Below are 10635 nucleotides of genomic sequence, written 5' to 3'. Positions count from 1 at the left end.
AGAGAAGACTGAGCAATAGAATTACTTATTCATATAAAAAGTGATCAGATATAAGAATTATTTGTCTCTACAAAGAGTAAAAGATGTAAGAATGACTTGAAAAGAAATGATAAGAAAGAGACAGAAGTTCTTTAATCTAAAAACAGCTGTAAGAAATGAAAGAGATTGTAAAGAAATCATAAGAAGCTTGAATGAGAAAGAGTTCTTTGATAAGATAGATAAGAGTAAAAGTTTCATTGTAACTAGACTGACTGTGTGACCGTGTCTGAGACCAGGACCAGATTTTTTGATAGTCTCATTACCAATTCGACTGATCCCATTACATGGTTTTAACATTAGATAGTAGTCTCATACTGTCTCAGTGAGACTTACTGTCTACTCTTGTCACATTTTTCAAATGAGACCATGATTTCCACTTCTCAATTTAAATTATTTTTATTGCTTTAAATGACTTTAAATCTCATTTGAGTGTTACCAAAAAGCGTTACTTTTTAAAAAATTAAAAATAGTCTAAAAAAATCCTTAAAATGTCTAAAAATAGTAACTTTATGCCAAGAATGGGACTAAATGAGATCAAATGAGATCACTTTCTCATTTTTTTCAAGTCATGATTCCATTTTAAGATCTGATATATAGTCACTTTACCTGTTTTTTTGATAGCCAGTCCCAGCGGGATTCACACTAAGAAATGTATGAGACCAGATCAAATGAGACCAAACATGAAATTCATGATCCTGGCGGCCAGTCTAATTGTGACAGAGAGAAGATTCTGTGAGTGATAGAAGTTAATGTAGATGAATAATCATATTAATATATATATTATAATCACTTTCTTCTTATTCTTCTCTTATTTCTCACATATCTTGCTAAAATTTAATATAGCAGAATTAGTGAAAATCATGACATATAGAAGATTAGATCACAGAAATGATAAGTCTCAAGAAGAAGTTAACAGCTGTGAAGACAGATGCAGTGAGTATGATGAAAAAGACCTTAATCTTAGAGAAATTATTTCAGTTATTAAGTCAGAAGAAGTGTGATACTCTTCTTCATATAAGTAATAGAGAAGAGAAGACAGGTGAGAAGACTGATAAAGAGAAGACAGATGAGAATGAAATGAAAGAAAATGATAAAGATAAAGAGTTAGAATTTCAGATAGAGAGTAAGTTAGAAATCTTCAATTCTGATAACTTCAGAGATGAGCTTCTGACACTATTAACTTATCTTTTCATATATAAAGTAATCAAAGATCAAGATAAGAGAAAGATAGTGATATCTTATCATTACTTAACTAAGCTGCATGATATCACTGCAGAAGAGTTAACAGATGAATCATATAATAGAAGTTTAAAGAGTTAAGAAGAATCTAAGACTGTGATATAAAAGCTTATAACACTGTTTACTTATTTGAAAAAGTTGTAGCTATTCACATGCTGGTTTTCAGAAGAAGATGTTAAGATGAATGAGAGAGAAGAGAGTCAGAAGACTGCTGCAGAAGTGACTGATAATGAAGAACTGTAAGTAGAACTGAAAGTAAGAGCTGAACAGACAGATACAGATACTGAAGAACTATCACTGACAGAAGAGAATAAGAAGTGCTGAAGAGCTAGTTAAAAACAGCATGAAACTCTGAGTGATAATGTTTTGAGAAAGTCAGAGTGAAAGAAGAATATCAAGAGTGATCAGATGTCTTAACTGTATAATATAACATGTATGAGATATCTGTATTATTATTATTATTATTATTCTTTCATTATACTCATATGCAAGCGGAGCTTATGATGAGTCCTTGTGTGATGTTAAATACAGGCTAAGTGTTGATTATACAGGAGGAAATACAGGTGTTGAGACCATGCCAAGATAACAAGAACATAGGAAATACAAAGAAGTGACAATTAAATACATGTGATAATAACTTCCCAGCCCAGGAACATAGAGCAATTTTATTGAAGCAATTTGTACACCTCTGTATTTATTAGAAACCTGAGGTGCTTGAGTTCTGGATTTAATGTATCCCCTGCGGGTTTCGAACCCACACGCCCTGGTTTCCCACGCCAAGGCGCTACTGGGTGGCCGCATTAATCATTCGGCCACCGGGGCGAGATATCTGTATTATAATAATAAAACTGACTTGCACTTCTGACAGAATAGCAAGCTCACTTGTCTGAGCATGTCAATTATACAGAACTCAACTGTGAAGAGGCTTGTGAATGCTATCTTGATCATTGAAAGACTCATGAAACATAGTAAGAAGATGTTATTTATCAATCATGAATTTTTTATTTTACTCAGTCAGTAATTGATTAAAAATTTAAGACAGTTATCTATCAAGTGAAAGTTGCACTGATGAATGAATAATAATGAGCTAATCACTTCACAGACTGTTAATTCTAAGAATTCTGCTAATTAGAATATTATTATTCTGCAGACTCACAGAGAAATAGCTTCTATATTATATCAGTCTTATATAAAGAGTTAGAAATAATTCAAGAAATATGTAATCATCTCTGCAGATGACAAACAGATACAGTAAGAATATAGTACTTACACTAACTATCAGTGAGAAAATAAGAGATCTCACTGCTCTTTAAATTGCTGTAGTCAGTATAGACTTAGATGAAACACAGATAACTTACTATTTAAAGAAAGTATATCTGAATTTAAAAAGACTGTGACTAAGAAGATAGATGTTGATAATATTGTTGAGATCAGTAATACAGAGAAGAAGAATGATTTGACTATAGTTTTAATGAAGAGAATGTCTATATCTTTCAAGTGTAAGATATTAAGTCTGATTATACTGAAACTCTCAAAATATGTTTGAATCAGTGAGTGAGATATCTTGATATCTGTGAAGACAGATAGTGAGATAAAGATAAGCTGTTCAATCTCTGCTAAGATAATCAATAAGACTAAGATAAGCAGTGTATAACAGTTATTGATTCTGTCTTCTAAAGACTATACAGTTGATTATAGAGCTCAAGATTTAAAGATGCTGAAGCAGTCATCTAATCTTGACAAGTATAATCTGAACATTATTCAGACTGTGTGAAAGAAACTGAATAAGATAACTGAGTTCACTAATGTGATTTCAGCTGTGAGAAATACTGTGACTAATAATTATTTCTTTAAGTTACTCAGCAGAGTGTATTTCAGTGATCTTGTGAATAAGAAGTTATCAGTGAATATTGCATTCTGAGATACATGTCTCACTGAGCAGGAGATCAAGCTGCAGAAAGAGCTTAAAGATGATTAATAAGAAGAAATAGAGTGAAATAATGAAAAGAGTGAAAGATGATAATTTTCTTATTTTCTTTATCATCTCATTCAATAGTTAAAATTAGATTATAATATATTTTCTTTCTTTCTTTCACTCTCTCTCTATTTTACTTTTCTTTCTATTATTTACTCAGTCAACTGTGAGACTTCTTGATCATGAAGGTCTTGATCAGGTGTGAAATATCTTATGCAATGACTTTAAGAGACTCTCAGATCAGGTCTTTATATCTCTTTCACTTAATCTGAAGATAAGTCTTACTGTTCTCTATACACTTTCTTATAATGTTTTCAACTTCAAATTGTGACTAACTATCAATAAGTACTAGTTCTGATGATGAATACTTCATATCTGCTTCTATTAATACAGTCTTTTTCAGATAAATGATGAAGATTACTAAGTGCATTTATTAACTGACTGATAGTTTCAATTGAAATGCAGCATCTGATATCTTCTGAAGAACATGAAATGAGTCTCTCTGTAAGAGTGATAGCTTAAACATCTCTTTTAATGTATAGCTCTTTTGAGCTTTTTAAATAAGATTTAAGAAGACTCAATTATCAATCTGAATAGTTAATTGAAAATGAGATCAGTTGAAGAACTCAGTCATTCTAGCTTTTATCAGAGTGTATGAGTCAAGAATGTCTTATCACACTGCATCTCATACAGTAATGAACTCAGCTACATCTAGCAGAGCTTTCTTATTGTTCAATGACAGCTATCTAGACTTTACATCTGTGAGTAATTCAAAGAGAGAGATTATTGCTGACTGTATAGCTACTGAGTTTAATACTCTTTTCACTTATTTAAGTAGAGTAGTCTATCTTGCTTCATATTCATTTACAAGAAGTGTTTACAATGTGACTTCAACTATGAGATTGATTCACTTACTTTAACTATTTAAGTGAGAATTGTAGACAGTTGTCATTCATATCTTAATTCTCATGAGTTGAAGAACTGACTTTCAAAATTGTAATGTAAATTTGAAGTCTCTATTTAAAATAATTATTAGTAAGAGCTGTCAGCAGCAGATTATCTTCTTATAGAAGTCTTCTGCTTATTATGAAGTATTTCATTATTTCTGTTCTGTAATTAGAATTACTGCTTTCAAAAATTTGTCTGTGACTGTTAATATAGTGTTATGATTGTCACTCACAGATAATCCTGTAATAAAATCAATTGAAAGAACTTTAAATAACTGTTTTAAGAGTGAGATGAGGTGTAATTTGTCCTCTGATGAGTGATTCAGTGATTTAACTAGTTGATAATTAAGACATTACAATAGATGATTCAGAATTCTCTTTCAGACATGAGAAAGAAAAAAGAACTGATAAATAAGATTTTCTGTTCAATGAAGATCAGAGTGACCTGCTGCATTGTAATATATACAGATAACATCTCACATCAGCAATTTAAAAATACAGAGATGCAATTCTTTAAAGAATAATAGTCTGTCTTACACTGTGAATAACTGATATTACTCTTTCTGACTGATCTTGTAAAAGATCTTTCTCAATGCTGAGTTGCAGAGAATATCTTAGTGTAGTTGCTTTTTGAATTCATTGATGAGCTCTATTGCTGTAGTTATTATTATTATTATTATTCTTCAATTATAGATGTATGCAGTCAGAGACTATGACATCTACCTGAGAACTTTAGTTCTCAGGGTTTTTTCTATGTCTGTAAAGTTAACTATTATACATTCATCAATTTCAGATATGCAAAATCAGAAAATTCCAGCTCAGAATACAAAAACTGTTTACAAATTGCAGTGTTTTAACATCTTTTGATACTTTGAAACCATTTGACAATATCATGACAAAAGAAAAGAGAAAAAGAACACAGTCTCAAAGATAGACACATTAAATAAATAGATAGAAAGAAATTGAAAGAAAAAGATAAAGAAAAAGATAAAGTAAAGAGAGACTATAATAAAACAAATTATTAAAAGAGAGTGTATAGCTGTTTTAACAGACTATATCTGATTAATTTCCTCCTCTTCATACTCAGATAATTCTGAATTTAGTCATTTTCTTATAGCTGCTTGAGTTTCTGATAGAAAGTCTATTAAGTATTTAATTCCTGTCTCAGTTGAGAATAAGAATCTCATATTTAATTGATTTAGATCATACTTCTCTTTCAATCTGACTCTAAGACTATTGTATAATGCACAGTGTATTACAATATACTCAGGATTCTCATTTGTATTGCAGAATGAGCATTCTATTGAGTCAAATCTATCATCAAATCTTTGTATATAAGATTTGAAATAGCCATGTTCTAGTTTCAGCTGTATTATAGATGAGAATATTTTCTTTTTACATTTAATTGAACAAGATTTCCACTTGGGTTTTGTTTCAAATCTTGAATAATGTATACTCTTCTTTTGTTTCTGCCAGCTTTCATTTCACTTGTCTAAACAAGATTCTTTTATTTTTCTCTTTATAAAAGATCAGAACACAATCTTTTGAATAGATCTGCTTAATTCTGCACTCTTTTTTACAGCTGAATCAGTCAATTCATTACCATGAATATTCATGTGAGCAGAAACCCAGTGCAGATGAATTATCAGCTTTGATATTCTTCTCTTTTGAATTTTCAAAACAGAGTTTAAGATCAGTTCAAGATTCATTTGATCATTATGAATCTGACTATTTCTAAGTCTTTTTAAAGCAGCTTGACTATCAGAGAATATTCATACCTCTTTCAAATAATTTTCTCTTTTATGAGATTTTATTTCAATGAGTTTGAAAGCTTTCACTATTACAAATAGTTCAGCATCAAAGACTTCACATTCAGAGCCTAGATTCCAGAAATCTGAGATAAAATTAATATTATCTTCAGTATAAGCAATGCCTGTGTCTAATCTATTCAAGTTCTCATTTTTTGAGCCATCTGAATAAACTAGAATAGAGTCTTTTATATTGATTGTAGAAATTCTCTTCAAATGCTGTTCATATTCTTTCTCTTTTGATAGTTCACTTATTTGTAAGTCTATAAGAGATTCAAGCTTTTCTCTTCAGAGAGATAACTTCTCATGATCAACTTTTTCAACATTTAAAGAAGAAAATTGATTTTTAATCAGAGAGCATAGTCTGTACAGTTGAGAAGGCATTTTCTTTAAAGAATTATTTTCATTCCAGTCAAGAAATCTATTTCAATCCAGTTCATTTTCAGAGTTAATTGATGAAAATGAAGAAGAGACTCTTTCTCTGATTATATGATTTGAGCTCATCTTTACAACTCTCAGAGCATAGTTCATACAGGCCTTTTCAAATCTAATAGCAGGAGAAGGAATTGAAGCTTCAATTTTCATTGCTTTAATAGAAGATGATTTGAATACTTTCAGAATTCTTCTCAAGACTCTGTTTTGCAGACTTTGAAAGAGTTCAGTGAAATTCTCTTGATTATTTCATCAAACTTGAACTTCATAATCAGCTACTGATGTGATACAGACTATATATAACTGTCTCATAGCCTGGAAGAATAGACCTCTCTCTGTATTTGATAGTCTGATTATGTTGTTCAATAGTCTTTCTGCCTTGACAGTTCTTTGTTGAATGTGATATTTAAAATTCAACTTGAAGTTTAACCATACTTCTAATCATTTGACATTTACACTGGGTTTAATCTCTCTATTTAAAAGAGTTAGAGATAGTTCTTTCTCATTGAGTCTAGAAAAGAAATGAATTAACTCAGTTTTATTCATATTAAATTGAATTTGATTGATATCTACTCTAACAAAGATTTCCTTTACAGCTTCTTCAATTACTTTCAAATTCTCTTTGATAGTTTTTAAGCTGTCAACTAGACCAATATCATCCACATAACTCAGAGATCACACTATTCTCATATTTCTATTTTTGAATAGATATGCAGTGTATATTGCAAATAAAATGAATGAGATTGAAGATCTCTGTGATACTCCTATTTTTATCTCAGTCTTGTCTTATTTCATTCCATCAAAGAAGAGTTGTATAATTCTTTTAGATATAAAACAGTTAACTCATTTTATTAAAGAAAGTGGCAGTTTTAATATCTTCAATGTCTGAATTAACTTTGACTTTGAAACATGATCAAATGCTCTCTTTATATCAATAAAAACTGCAGTTGAGACCAGACTCTCATACTTTGCTATTTGAATATCATGAATAACTGAGAGAACAGTATCAATTGCAGAACACTGTTTTCTATCTTTCATTTATTCACTGAATAAAAGAGAATCATCTATAGAGCTTATAAAAGATAGTTGAGTAGCTATTATCTTTTCTAAAACCTTTTCTAGGCAGTTCAATAGAGATATTACTCTACATGACTTAGAAATTGAAGTTTTTCTATTAGGTTTTGTAAGAATCACTTCAGTGGCTTCTCTCCAGCATTCAGAATGATATTCATTTTTCAAGAGATTGAAAAAGAGCTCAAAATATTCATTCTTGAAGTAGAAATATGTATTTTGAATAATTAAGTGATTAATTGAATCAGGATCTGCAGCAGTTTTAACAGAACTTGAGAAGATAGCTGACTCTAATTCATCTTGTGTAAGATCAGGTCATTTCCAGTCATTTTCATCAATGTAGTTGAGAAGTGATATATTCTCTTTCTCTGAATCTGAATCTGAATCTGGTGAGTTCTGAAAGAGAATTCTCATAAAAGCTTGACATTTTTTCTCAAAAGAGTTTACTGTATATGATTCATTCTGAAACTCATATTCTAGAGCTGGAAGTTTTGCTACACTTCTTATTTTAGTATAGTTAAAAGCTTTAAAAACTTTCTTCTCTTGTACTTCTTCAAGAAATTTATTTCAGCAGTCTGTTTTAGCTCTTTTAATATCTGAAAAATACTCATTTCTGACAGCTTTGAACTCTTCATCAGATATTACATCATTCTTTCAATCTCTTCTAGTAGTAGCTAATTCTTTCCTTTTAGATGAGATATTCTCATTTCACCAAGATTTTGAATACTCAGAAGATTTTCTCTTTGAAATATTATCTCTAACACTTGTTAGAATAATAGATGTAATAAGCTTCACTCTATTCTTAAGCATTTCATTTGAGATATCTTGACCAGAATTTCAATATAGCTCATTCTGTCTTTCAGATTTTAGCAGTTTTATACTTTCTTTAACTGCTTTTCAATCAGCTTTTTCAAAGTTATACTGATTAGAGAGAAGAGGATTTTCACTCATTTGTTTTTCACTCAGTTCAATATTAAATTGAATAATCTCATGATCTGATTCTGATGTCTCATTTGAATCAATAAACCAGTTTACAAGTCTTCTTTTCATTAGATTTTGTGATATGAAGATTAGATCTATAATAGACTTCTATTTCATATCTTTTCTAAAGAATGTTTGTTGATCAGACTTATTAACCAAATCTATTGAATGCTCAAAGGTTCATTCAATCAGATTATCAGCTCTCACTGCTCTCTTGCATTCTGAATTTCATCAGGGATGATGTGCATTGAAATCTTCTGCAATTATAGAGTTTCTTGATGAAGTTATGTTCAGAAATCCTCTATCAATTGTTCAGATATTGTTATTTTTCTTCAATGACTTTTCATTATAGATATTTATGAGCTGTATAGTATCAAACTCATTTTCTTTATCTATAATATCACCCACCAGAATATCAGGGTCAGACATGATATCAAATCTTAGATTAAATTGATATCTTGATCTCTTTCTTTCATAGATCACTACTCTTGACTTTATCTCAGACTTTTGAGATAAAAAGCAGTAGTAGCTTGAATGAGAAATAACATATTTTTGCTCAGCATCAAAATTCGGCTCCTGAAGCAGTATAAAATCAACTTTTTATTCAAATGCAATTTGAAGACAAGAATAAATACAATTTGAGTTTCTATTCACATTATTTTGAATAAATGTGATTTTTGAAGAGTTTTTAAACTTTTTTTATTGTTTTTGTTGTATATTCATACTAAAAGAGAGTAGGATAGAATCTAATCACTATTATCAGATAGTAGATTATAACTGTTCTGAAAAGTAGAAATCTTAACTGCTTACATTATATCTAGTTTATCATCAGAGTCATTTCTCAATTCTCTAATCTTAACAGAAGTTTGAGAATTCAAGTTCTGTTTACATTTAGCTGAAGAGTTGAAGTTTGAAGACTTAGATAGTTAAGAGTTTCTTCTTTTTAAGCTTACAGTTGTGAGTTTACTGGCTTGACTCTTCTCTTCAGTTCTAGATTGACTTTGAGCTTCATCTTTTCTTCAGTTCTTTTGAGTTCTAGAAGTAAACATACATTCTTTTGAGCTAGATGCATGTTTTTCTTTACAATTAGAGCACTTAAGCAGAGTATATTGACAAATTTCACCTCTTTTTGAGCATGTTTCATATTTATGCTCACTAGTTTTGTGATCTCTGGCACAGAATGCACATTTTAAGTCTCTAAAACATGAGATTGCAAAGTGTTCATATCTTTGACAGTTTGAACACTGTGTTTGAGCTTTGAGATTCATCCTTGAGTCTTTGTATTCATGAACTCTCATTTTCAAACCTGCTACTCTTACTTCAGAGATCTTTGACTGTTCAAGTGTTTTTATATATACTAGAACAGAGGCATTTCTCCTGCTTTGTCTGAACTCAATTGAATTTAGTCATACAGACTTCTTTCTCAGTTGAATAGAGTTGTATTCTTTCAATTCATTTTTGAGAAGTAGCATTCCTTCTTCACAGTCAAAAATTTCAACTGAAATATTATGAAGAATGAATTTGTCTCATTTTTCATCTCTTTCAGATAGAATTGTTGTGTTTAACAAAGATTCTACTGCTGACTTTCAGAGATTCTCATTCTGAATAAGAAATTCAGCACTGAATTCAGGCATTGTAGTCAGAATGATGAAGTTTTTAAAGAATGATGATTCAATTGAAGCTATAACTAGTTTTTGAACTTCAATATCAGTCATCAACTGAGAAAAGAACTGCTGATTAATTTCATTTCTGATTCTGAAAATGAGATTTGAGTTTAGCTTGTTTCTTTGCAGAATGTCCTGGTTTGAGACTTTGAGAATAAGTCTTCTATTTCTGGAGATTTGAAAGTTTTTCTGTTTTTGCATTTTCTTTTCCACTTTTCTATGAATAGAGGCATGAGCAGTATTCTTCTCAGTTTTCTCAGGATTTTGAGCAGGTTTTGAGACAGCAGATTTAGAGACAGCAGATTTAGAGGCAGCAGATTCAGCTGCTTGAGCATATATTTTCTTCTGATTCAAAGAAGGAGAAGAAGAAGAAGTAGAAAAGAAAGAAGAGCAAACTGAAGAGTCAGTGATTGTATTAGAAATTTTCAAAGTTTTTTGAACTGTGTTTGAAATTCCAAGTTTGAACTTGATCACTTTCT

This window comes from Blastomyces dermatitidis (genome assembly GCF_000003525.1).
Source record: "Blastomyces dermatitidis ER-3 genomic scaffold supercont1.6, whole genome shotgun sequence".
In the NCBI taxonomy this organism is placed as follows: domain Eukaryota; kingdom Fungi; phylum Ascomycota; class Eurotiomycetes; order Onygenales; family Ajellomycetaceae; genus Blastomyces; species Blastomyces dermatitidis.
Note: the sequence above shows the minus strand (reverse complement) of the source record.